The sequence below is a fragment of the Argentina anserina genome, chromosome 7, assembly GCF_933775445.1.
Source record: "Argentina anserina chromosome 7, drPotAnse1.1, whole genome shotgun sequence".
Lineage (NCBI taxonomy): Eukaryota > Viridiplantae > Streptophyta > Magnoliopsida > Rosales > Rosaceae > Argentina > Argentina anserina.
In genome coordinates this window covers 10,071,331-10,082,830 of record NC_065878.1, presented here as the reverse complement: position 1 = coordinate 10,082,830, position 11,500 = coordinate 10,071,331, and the positions used below count along the sequence as shown (strand labels likewise).

The following is an 11,500-nucleotide window of genomic DNA, read 5'->3' as shown; positions in this document are numbered from 1 at the left end:
ATGTACAAGTTACCAAAAGAGTTAGGAAATCGTCTCATAAAATCAATACCCCAAACATCAAAGAGTTCAACAACAAGGATTGGGATTAAGGGCATCATGTTTCTCCTAGAAAGGCTTCCTAACTTTTGACAACGGTCACATGCTTTGCAATACTCATGTGTATCACGGAAAATAGATGGCCAGTAGAATCCACATTGTAGGATTTTGGCAGCAGTCTTTTTGGAACTAAAATGGCCACCACATGCATGATCATGACAAAATGAGATGATGTTGGTTTGTTCATTTTCAGAGACACATATCCTAATTAGCTAATTCAGACAATACTTAAACAAGTAAGGGTCATCCCAAAAGAAGTGTTTTACCAAGGCTAAGAACTTTAATTTATCTTGTTTGCTCCAATGAGATGACATCTCACCAATTACAAGATAATTGACAATATCGACATACCATGGTAAATGAGAAATATGCATAAGTTGCTCATCAGGAAAATACTCAGTGATTGGGGAAGAGTCCTCACTATACTCGACAATCAATCTAGACAAATGGTCAGCTACAACATTCTCATAACCTTTTTTTATCTTTGATCTCAATGTCAAACTCTTGTAGCAACAGAATCCATCGGATTAAACGAGGTTTTGCATCCTTTTTAGACAAAAGATACTTCAATGCAGAATGATCCGAAAAAACAATGACTTTAGATCCTAAGAGATAAGACCTAAACTTGTCTAGCGCAAAAACAACCGCTAATAACTCTTTTTCAGTGGTGCAGTAATTGAGTTGTGCATCAGTGAGAGTCTTACTAGAGTAGTATATGACATGGGAAGTTTATTGATTTGATGTCCTACAACACCTATGACATAATCAGATGACTCACACATAATTTCAAAAGGGACCTCCAATCGGGAGGTCGAATGATGGGGGAAAAGTCAAAAGTGACTAGAGCATTTCAAAAGCATGTAGGCATTCATCAGTGAAGACAAATGGAGCATCTTTGGCAAAAAAACTGCACAAAGGACGAGAAATTTTGCTAAAGTCTTTGATGAACCTACGGTAAAATCCAGCATGGCCTAGGAATGAACGAATCTACGGTCCTTGGGGGTGGAAGATTAAAAATCAATTCGACCTTGGCCTTGTCAACCTCTATGCCATTGGAAGAAATCACATGGCCTAAGACAATACCCTTTTTGACCATAAAATGACATTTTTCTCAGTTCAAAACAAGATTTTTCTCTTTACAACGAGCTAAGATAAGGGAAAGATGGTGAAGCACTCATCAAATGAAGATCCGAAGACTGAGAAATCATCCATGAATATCTCAAGGAAACGCTCTACCATATCAGAAAACATAGAGACCATACACCGCTGAAAAGTAGCTGGTGCATTGTATAACCCAAAGGGCATGCGACGGTAGGCAAAAGTTCTAAAAGGACAAGTAAAAGTGGTTTACTCTTGATCCTCTGGTGCAATGGGAATTTGGTTATAACCGAAATAACCATCCAAGAAACAGTAGTATGCATGACCGGCTAACTTTTCAAACATTTGATCAATGAAAGGAAGAGGAAAATGATCTTTCCTCGTCATGGCATTTAACTTACGGTAGTTAATGCCCACGCACCAACCAGTTTGAATTTTTGTGGGAACTAACTCATTGTCATCATTTTTAACAACAGTGATACCTAACTTTTTCGGGACAACTTGAACAGGCTCACCCACTCACTATCAGCAATTGGGTAAATGACACAAACATCTAAAAGTTTCAACACTTCAGCTATAACTACTTCTTTCATGGCAGGATTCAGACGTCTTTGTGATTCACGAGAAGGATTAGCATTTTCATTAAGGTGAATCCTATGCATGACGACAGAAGGAGAAATACTTTTAATGTCAGCTATCGACCATCCTATGGCTTCCTTATGCTCCCTAAGAATTGTCAACAATTTTTCTTCTTGAGTATTACTCAAATCAGAAGCAATGATGACAGACAATGACTCAGATGGACCTAAAACCACGTACTTGAGAGTATCAGGTAGTTGTTTTAAGTCTAACTTTGGAGGCTTGACAATGGAAGGGCTAGGAGGGGACAAAGACAAAGGAAGTGGATCTACCTTCGATTTTCAATTGGCAGTATCTATGAGTGGGACATAATCTAACAAAGCATTGACATCTTCAATAGATTTGTCAAAATCAAAATTAGTACCAAAATGAGCTAGGCATGCCTCTAAAGGGTCCATAATGCTAGATTGGTGGAAAGTATCTGACACTAAGTTGTCAATCAAATTAACCTCACCAACGTCGTCATTCTCAACTAGCTGCTTGCTTATATTGAAAATGTTGAGATCTAGAGTCATGTTACCAAAGGAAATTGTCATCATACCACTTTGAAAACTAATATTGGCATCACAAGTAGCTAGAAAAGGACAACATAGAATGACAGGAATTTCATCACTTAGGTTTGAGACTTGCTGGATATCTAAGATTATGAAGTCAACAAGAGAGTAAAATTTGTCAACTTGAATGAGGACATCTTAAACAATACCTTTAGGATATTTCACCGACTGATCTGCCAATTGTAAAATCACAGGAGTCGGTTTCATTCCCCCTAAACCCATTTGCACATATACATAATATGGTAATAGATTTACACTCGCCCCTAAATCTAGCAAAGCTCTCTTGAAATGGTTCTCTCCTATGGTACATGGATTGGTGGGATTACCAGGGTCCTTGTACTTGACAAGAGATTTTCGTTGAATGATTGAACTGATTTGTTCTGTTACAAAACCTTTCTTTGGAACATTGGTCTTTCGCTTAAGGGTGCAAATGTCTTTCAAAAACTTGGCATATGAGGGTACCTGTTGAATGGCATCTAAGAATGAGATATTTATAGACTCTCTTAAACACCTCTAAGATCTCATGAAATTGGGCACCTTTCTTGGAGGAAATGGAGCTTTCGGAATAAAACTTCTAACAGGCTGATCAACTACATGATGAGTTTGGATTTTGGGGGCACCCGATGATTGGGTGTCGAGAGAGATTGGTGTCTCTCCATCTTGGGATTTTTCTGGAAGATTCATCATCTAGGCTAGGCATCTGAACCTTGTTATCAACTTGTTTGCATGACCTAAGACTAGAGATTGATTGGACTTGCTCATGAGAGTTCAAAGAACTCGAAGGCTCACTAATCTGAAATTGCCCTTTTGGGTTGGGCAATGGTTGACTTGAAAATTTTCTTTTTTTCTCTCTCCCTAACAACCGTTGCTAACTGGCCTATTTGTTATTCTAACTTTGAAATGGCTTGACCAGTGACTTACATGAACTTTTGAAGGGAATCCTCCAAAGATGATTGTTGTGGCTGTGGTGCCACAAATTGTGGATTGGATTGAGGAGTTGAATGATATGGCTGATTAGGAGAGCGAAATTTATTATTCTGTGAATTTTGGTTTGCACCAAACACTTGAGGTTAGTTATTTCTCCAAGAAAAATTAGGGTAGTTCCGCCAATTTGGATTGTAAGTCTCAGAAAATGCAGTATCGAATGGTTTTCTAAAATTGTTCATGGCATTGGTTTGCTCAGTGTGGCTGTTAGAGTAGCCGCACATGGATGTACATGTTTGAGCAGAATGCACTGGGTTTTCACAAAAAGAACATACCTCTGACTAGACTTGGTTGACTGAACTCAAGGTTTTACTTAAAGCTAACGACTCAACCTTTCTTGACAAACTCTCGATTTTTAGTTCTAAATCAGAATCACTTCTGACCTTATACAAACCACCTCTCTTGGGTTCCTTCACATGCCTATCATTTTGATTAGAAAAATCCCACTATTGAGAATTTTCAGACAAGTTCTCTAGAAATTCATATGCTTCATCATCTCTAAGGCTAAAAAATGCTCCTCCTTTCATCGAATCTATCATAAGACGGTTCGACTGTGTCAAACCGTTATAGAAATATTATACCAATCTCCATGTTTCAAAACCATGGTGGGAACAATTCAGAATCAAATCCTTGAATCTTTCCCAAGATTCATAAAATTGTTCATCATCTTTTTGCCTAAAGTCGGAAATGTTTCTCCTCAGGGAATTGGTTCTGGACATGGGAAAAAATTTAGACAAAAATTTTCAGACTAATTCATCCCAAGAAGGGATGGAACTGGTGGTTGGGAATTCAGCCAACATTTTCGCCTTATCTTTTAAGAAAAAGGGAAACAGACGCAAGCAGACAGTTTTGGAAATTGAAGGTGGAACAAATGTCTAGAAATTCTTTGATATGCAGATACGGGTCCTCATGATCTAATCCATGAAAATTGGGCAACAGTTGAAGAATTTGAGGCTTCAACTCGAAATGAGCTGCATTAGGCAATACTATGCATGATGGGGAATTTGTGGTGTTGGGAGCAAAATACTCCCTTAGAGTTTTGGGCTCTAAATTTTCAACCATCGTGATCAAATGATCAACTACCTTGCTTTCTTTTCTAACAGTTCTCTCAATCTCAGGGTCGTAGGGCAACAACTCTAAACTAATTGAACGACGACCAAACATAAAACTATAACACTAATTTTTTTTAATTTTTTTGCACACTAAAATCTACCTAATGAAGGCTCTACTGTCTGATAGAGATATTAGAGGATTACCAGTTAAGTACTTCTAGAAATGTGCCTAGTGTGTTTCGGGAAGATTGGAAGGGTCATAATGGTCCCACTTCAAACTCAAATCCTCTTAAACACCGAAGATGATGCCTTAAAGAACGTTGTTATACCACACTTTTTAGAAGATACTTACCGGAATGACTTAAGAACTTTGTTAAACTTAAGCTAATGTCTTATGAATTTTATGATTAAAATTTGGCTTGAGTTTAAGTTTGATATGGATTTAATTAATTGAAAAGAAAAAGGCTAGAAAATAATTATATACAATAATGGACAAAAGAAAGCAAGCTACAAGAAAAATGAAGAAATGAGTAAATAAGAAAGGACACACCCAGAAAAGAGAACAAATTTGTGCCGGCAACAGTAGTTATGCAATTATCGATCAATGCCTGACAACTCTAGCTTTCTCCTCCTTCACTTATCGTACTTTATTCCTCAAAGTCCTGTTTCAACTAGCTCATTTTTTTTACTCAAAGAAAATTTCTACAAAAGAAACTATTATGAGAATAGTAATTGATGTAGGCAATGTATGATATTAGGAAAAAGTTAATCAAATCTAAATTAATTTAAAACAGTAACCTAGTTGAATAAAATTTGGTTATGAAGTAGCTAACATAAAGACAAAATAAAGAGATAAAAATTACCTTGATGACGAAATAACTAAGGTATCAGATTCCACCACATTAATCAATAAGTCTCGATATATTATCTACTAATTCCCAATCAGGAGTAGCAATCTAGAAATTAATCTACTGCTTTGTCAGGATTTTTCAATGAAGCACACCTGAATAAATTCTAATGTAGACTCTTCTTCGCTTCTTAATTATGAACAACAAAGTATCACCTATATACAAACTTATTGAAACTACAAAAGATCAAAGTGTTTGCTAAGCATTAGATGTGAAACAAAAGCTCATTTGAATGACAACATATCAAAGGATTTCATATTAATATGATATAAAACCAAGCATGGATTAATAAAAGTGACTTCCAAACTACCAAAAATGCATGACATTAGAGGTGAAAGGAACATGATTTTATTAATGCATATTGAAGTAAAAATCATAGGCATGGAATATGTGATTATGAGAATCAATATATAATTGAATAAAACTTATTTCATAATGTGATTTTCTCCTTAACCTTAGTTAATGAAATTTAGCAATACATAATACAAACTAAAAACATGTTCAAAACTATAAAATGCAACATAGTTAAGGGAATTGAAGAACAAAGAGCAACAATGTGTCTCTCAAATTCTCCTCACTCTCCTCCTCCCTTATTCTCTTGGATACAACATCTATTTGAGGGGCAATAAAATCACTAATACCTCTCAAGTCCCAAGAGCAATTCTCCCAATCAATAATGGAATTCACTAGCAGGGGAGGGGGATTAGGAGTACCCTGTACAATACTCATCGTTCCGGAGTGAGGAGGAGGCAGCCAGTGATCATGCCACACATCAATGAGATTGCCATTACCCACCAACCAGTGATTTTCCATCATAAGCTCATCCCTGGCTGCAATCAGGCTAGACCACCCCCAAGATGGGCTACGTCCTTTTCTTGATTGTATAAAACCACATTTGGGAAAGTATCTAGCCTTCAAGACTCTTGCCCAAGTAGAAGAAGGGTTGGACATAAGCCTCCAACATTGCTTTCCCAATAGAGCCATATTGTATTGATGCAGATCCTTGAAACCCATGCCACCATCACTCTTAGCTTTAGTCAAGTGATCCCACACCTTCTAGTGAATTTTCTTGCCATCACTCTTGTACCCCCACCAAAAATTGCTGATCATAGACTTGAGACTATCACAAAAACTAAGAGGAAGTTTAAAGCACGCCATAGGATAGGCCGGAATCGCCATTGCTATTGATTTGATTAGAATTTCCTTTCCTGCCCAAGAAAGAGTGTGTTCTTTCTACCCATCAAGTTTACGCTGGACACGATCGGTTATGTAGTATAAAGCTTCCTTTTTTGATCTCCCCCAAACTATTGGTAATCCAAGGTAAGATCCTGGATCAACCACTTCAGCTAAATCAAGCATTTCACTAATAAGTATCGCCAGTTGTCTCGGCATATTGGGGTAAAGAAAATGTTAGATTTCTCTTTATTTATTTCCTGACCCGAAGCCAGGCAGTACTCCCTAAAGATAGCACTAAACTCCCACACATTTCTCAAAGTAGCTCTAATGAAGAACAAAGCATCATCTGCGAAAAAAAGGTGGGATAACTCCTGGCTGCCTCTACACAAACGAACCCCCACAACTTTCTTATCCCTTACAGCATGAGTGATACGCAATGATATCACTTCACTGACCAATAGAAAGAGGTAGGGTGAGAGGGGATCCCCTTGCCTCAACCCTCTACTCGGCCTAAAAGTCTTCCCAGGTTTTCCATTCATGACAATAGAGAAAGTAACCGAAGAAACACATTCCATTATCAGTTCCACCCAAGCACTGGAAAAGCCAAACCGATTTAAAACCACCCTCTGAAAATCCCATTCCACCTGGTGGAAGCCTTGTTCATGTCAAGTTTAAGCCCTAAATCATGCTTGCCCCCTTTTTTTTTTTAGCTTCAAGTAATGATAGGTTTCATGGGCCAGTAATAAGTTATCCTGAATAAGGCGATTAGGAACAAAGACATTCTGATTGTTGGATATCAAATTAGGCAGGATCACTCTCAACCAATCATTTGCTAGATACTTGTCTCCACATGAATTGTTCATGTAAATGATACCGCGGTAAAGATGAATTATTGTACACATAAATTGCTCACACTTGCACTTGATTATGAACTAATTTATGATTTATCAATGCCATATATATTAAACAATTCTTCAATAACGAATTTTCTGACATCATTTAGAATAAAATGTTTCAAACTTTTTCTCCACCTGTGTCTGAAGCAACTCAAATTAACCTGGAATTTTTTAACTCCACCAAGATTCATTATTCCGAGCCAATGATTTTCAGATGAGGTGGCAGTATGATTACCATACATGCTATTTTCTTGTGATGTATCAACCGAAATTTCCATTAATCATTTCAATTGGCTCGTTTTTTTGAGCTTAAGCATATATCATGTGTGTGCATGTGTGAAGTTTTTAATACAAATTAAGTTTTGAAAATTTGATATATATATATATATATACACAAGGGGATAGCCATGGAACTAGCTTACGTATTGTGCTATGACTATTGACGGCGATATGCTGCATCTTGTATATATCTCTTTTATTGCGGTTCAGATCGTGTTTGTGTTCACTTTTTATGTTCTCTGAAAATTGTATCAATCAATTTCATTTTTAAGAAGAAAATAGTGCAATATATGTAATTAGACTAGAATGATAGTAATCTTTCTAAATTGGTACATCTACATGCATGACAGCTTTAAGGGTTTGGTGATAAGCATTTATATTTGTAGTTAGTACTCTGTTTAGCATAGAACTAATAACTGTACATATATATATATATATATATATATATATTTTCTTAGTTTAGGAGGTCCTTACCAATCCTTATGGTGAGGATTTTATTTTTAGACTATCCTTTTGATCGAATTTTCACATCTCTACCGTCCACTTTTTAAATTATAACATATAAATCATCTATACAAATTTTCAGCTAATGTAATAACGGTTAAGGTACCTAACTAGATTAAAACCAGTAGACGAATTCAGTTCTGCCGAACATGAACCTAACTATATATATATATATAGGTTTCTCCTTTTGGAATATTTCAACATTGGACATAATAAGCTTTTAATTTTTTTTCTTCAACTTTTGGAATATTTTTTGTTTAGTATTGGTCTAATGAATTTTAATTTAAATAATCTAGTTACAGTGGTCTTCAAATTATATATGTTTCCTAAAAAACAAAAAGGCAAAAATGTCGATTTGCACCATAAATTTACACCCCGAATTTGTATTTTAGTCAATTTACCTCCTAAACTTGGTAAAAATTGCCGATTTACACTCTATCCGTTAAATTTAATATTTTTCATCCAATTTTAAGTCACATGTCATGCATTTGAGGGGCAGTATTGTCATTATATATTTATTCATATTTAATAATAAAATAAATTAATAAAATTACTTAAGTGGAACATTTGATACACTGCTTTTTTTTTCGAAACATGTTATTAATTTATATATTTATTATTTTACGTAATATAGTATGTTAAAAGATATTAGAAAAATTTATATAAATACATTAAAAATTAAAAATAAATGTTTGTTCCGGGAGAATTACTGTTCTACCATTGTGTGTGTCTTAGTCTTATTAGGTTTTCTGTTAGAGATAGATTTGCATCTCTGTAATAGATTATAATTCTGGATCCTACGGGATAGTGGTTATGTAATGTCTATATATAAGCCACATTATCAATCAATAAACGGTTACGCTCTGTTCCATTATGTCGTGATTATTCTCGTTTCGTTCATCCTCCAACAATATGTACATATAAAAATATATATATATACACAACACACTATATTTGAATAGGTGGGTATGTTGAATATATAATTCGAAGTATGGTTAAGTATGTAGAAAAAAGATGTAAATGATGCATGTTGAAATAACTGTATCTTTATTGAATGATATGGGTGTCTCTATATAGGCATTACTAAACAAAAATCTCGTAGGATCGAAGTCTTAATCTATTACAGAGATGTTAATCTATCTCCTATCAGGAAACCTAATAGGCTAAGACACACACAAGGGTAGAATAGTAATTCTCTCGTAACAGTAAATAACTAATTTGATTAAAAAAATAATCCTCCTTTTAAAGAATATTTTATCTGTTTTTAAGAAAAATATAAATAGAAAAATGACAACATTACCCCTCATGTGCATGACATGTGACGCAAAATTGGATAGAAACAGTTAAATTTAACGGATGAGGTGCAAATTGGCAATTTTTACCAAGTTTAGGAGGTAAATTGACTCCAATATAAGTTCGGGGTATAAATTAACAATTTCAGCCAAGTTTGGGTGTATTTTGGTAATTTTGCCTTAAAAATTACATTTGTTGATCTTGATCAATGACCCTTATCTAAGGCCTTTTAGGTAGATTTTATGTTTTCTTTGCGAGAGACATGTGGGCACTACGACTTCTTATCCCATGCTAAACCTTTGTCACAACCCCAAATTTTTGAATAATAAATTTTCAAAATTCAAGGTGTGATAAACTCCAGAATAATTGAGAGTTATTACAAATAACCAAATATTAATAATTGAGTTCGAAAGTGTAACTCAGACAATTCAAATTACATTCCAAATGTTTACAACTTGAAACCAAATGGAGATAGGAAGCTCAATCTAACTAGCTACAACTCTATAAAAACTACTAAGGCCACATCCTCACCCTCTAGCTATCACAATGTCGTCAGTACCTCAACTCTGATGTCCCTCACCTGCAATGCAACATCAACTACTACACCATGGATTGGTGCACCAGGTTGTAAAACAAACAAACCTGGTAACCTAAATAAATACGATAATTAACAAAATAAAGGTTTCCAGATGGAACCACTAAATTTTCCTCAAGGATGATCCGGATGAGACACCCCCTCCTGAAACACTTTCACATGCATTATGCAAAAACTCAACGACTCATAGGCAAGTAGAGAGGTACACTTAACCCCACTTTCTAAACACACACACTTAGCGTAATGATCAACATCATTACCCATAACACAGACAATCAAACTAAAGCTCTATTCGTACCCACTCACATGGCCAAGGTGTGGGTTATTTATGTCTAAAGATCCCTTTCGCCACTAAGGAGAGATCATGATCCCCTTCGCCACATAGGAGGGATCAAAATTCTCTTTCGCCACATATGAGAGACCATAAACCATTCCACACATAGATCTCCTTCGCTACTAAGGAGAGATCTCACCTACACTTACCACATTGGTTACCAAGCCAAAGTTTTCACCTAGTCACAAACCTATCACAATCAATGATACATGAACAAGACACAATATAACATAGCAACATATATATGTATATTATTGTTACCATTAAATACACGTATATAAATAAGCTATATTATATCAACATCTTAAATGACCAACAAATAAATTCAATATCAATGACACATGACAACTACATTATAATATAGCAACTTATACACGCATATTATTATTACTATTAATACACATATATAAGTAAACTAAGTTATATCAACCATTTCATTAATTAACATAAGATTTCCACAACAATGACATATGACCATTTCACAATATAAGATAGCAACGTGTACTTGTATCCAGTTAATATACATCTACAATTCAACCATTCCTTATATCAATAACAACATGCATACTCCAATTTCCTGCTCAACTATTAACTATAGTCCAAATCACCAAACACAATTTCCAACTCAAATGCCTAAGTGAAACCATTTTAACTTAGTAAACAACTAATACTAATAACACTACTAGCTACGTCACATAGACTTTATGATGACAAGAAGCAATCTTCAATCACCCTTCATGACCTATCAAGGTCACTAGAGAACCATACTATTATTTTACGACAACTACACCTAGGTATCACACCCACAACTCCATAAGTCAACTCAAAGTAGGTATTCTCACAACAACATCAACCAACACATTCACAATTAACCTAAACATATGCAAATTATATATGCACACGCTCGTATCAACGAGCACAATACAATAACATAAACCCTTACTCTAAACAACGCCAGACGTGCCGCCACACGCCGCCCTAAGTGGCTGGGCATGGTGGGCCCCACGCGGTGACACTCTAACCTGCTCAAAACTAATCGACTACAACATCAAACATGTAGATCACAGTGAAATAAACAATTTTCATACCTGG

The 11,500-nt window shown here is 35.4% G+C and overlaps 1 non-coding gene across 1 annotated transcript; it reads left to right on the top strand.

The window, feature by feature from the left end:
• The first annotated feature begins 3,968 nt into the window (after positions 1-3,968).
• LOC126804287 (small nucleolar RNA R71) lies at positions 3,969-4,077 on the top strand. Its single transcript, XR_007673240.1, has one exon. It is a non-coding gene; the product is annotated as a small nucleolar RNA R71 (small nucleolar RNA).
• Positions 4,078-11,500: the final 7,423 nt, after the last annotated feature.